Raw genomic sequence first — 1,130 nt, 5'->3', positions numbered from 1 at the left:
TCCTTAAATACAAAGCTTTAACTCAACATGACACAGAGCATTTGGCATGGACTGCGTTTCCTGTCACAATTTATTTTGGAGTTAGAAAATGTTTTTGACTCAAAAACTAACAGAAAGTCCACTTCTCTTCTGTCATAAATAAAATCATCTTGCCCATCTCAGTAGGACTTGGGACCTATCCAAGAGTTGCCACAGACTAGAGAGAGAGGAATAAATTTTTAAAAGGGAGAACACCTCCCGTAGGAGGAAGGACTGAGGGCACAGCTTTTTCCAAACGATTTGGAAAAAGTGTCTGGAGGAAAGGGATGCCCTCTGAGTTGTCTGACAGACTCTCCCTTCCCATTTCAACCTCCTTAGAGGGTCAGGTCACAATGTTGACAACCTAGTGGGGGTCAATAAAGCAATTTGATTGTTTCCATAAGTGCTGAAGCCCTTCTTGTGGATTACAGAAGGCAGAAGGCACTTCTAGGCTTCTATGGGATGGCTTCAGAGACCCAGAAAGACGGTCAACGCTGAGCTTCCTGGAAGAGTTCTTAGAACACAGGAGATTCTCGTAAATGCTCAACTGATGAAGTGTCACATCTGCTGTTGTTAAATGCGACTTCTGCATCTTTCTTATTTATCTAACAGCTTTTATCACTATTGAAGCATCTCTTCGAAGACCATTACATTTTCTACTTCATTATTTCATGGCCAAATTTTTCCTGGAGCCACTAGTACTGTCTCTGGTGCCTTATGAGAGCCCTATTTACACCATATAGCACATTATGCTGTACTGACCTTTTGTTCAGCTCCGCTACCTTTCAGACAAGGAAGGGGGACTCAGTCTTATTTATTATTGTCACTCAGTGCCTAGTGCTGTATTTATAGTGTCCTGTAAATAGCTATTACATAAAGAAAGTCTTATACCCGAAGTTAAAGCTTTGTGTTTCATGGGCACCTGGGTGGCTCAGTCTGTTAAGCATACAACTTCGGCTCAGGTCATGATCTCCCATTTGTGAGTTTGAGCCCCGTGTTGGGCTCTGTGCTGACAGCTCATAGCCTGGAGCTGCTTCAAATTCTTTGTCTCCCTCTCTCTCTGCCCCTCCCAGCTCCCACTCTGTCTGTCTCCTTCTCTCTCAAAAATAAAT

The sequence above is a fragment of the Crocuta crocuta genome, unplaced genomic scaffold (genome assembly GCF_008692635.1).
Source record: "Crocuta crocuta isolate KB4526 unplaced genomic scaffold, BGI_CrCroc_1.0 scaffold1197, whole genome shotgun sequence".
Classification (NCBI taxonomy): domain Eukaryota; kingdom Metazoa; phylum Chordata; class Mammalia; order Carnivora; family Hyaenidae; genus Crocuta; species Crocuta crocuta.
Note: the sequence above shows the minus strand (reverse complement) of the source record.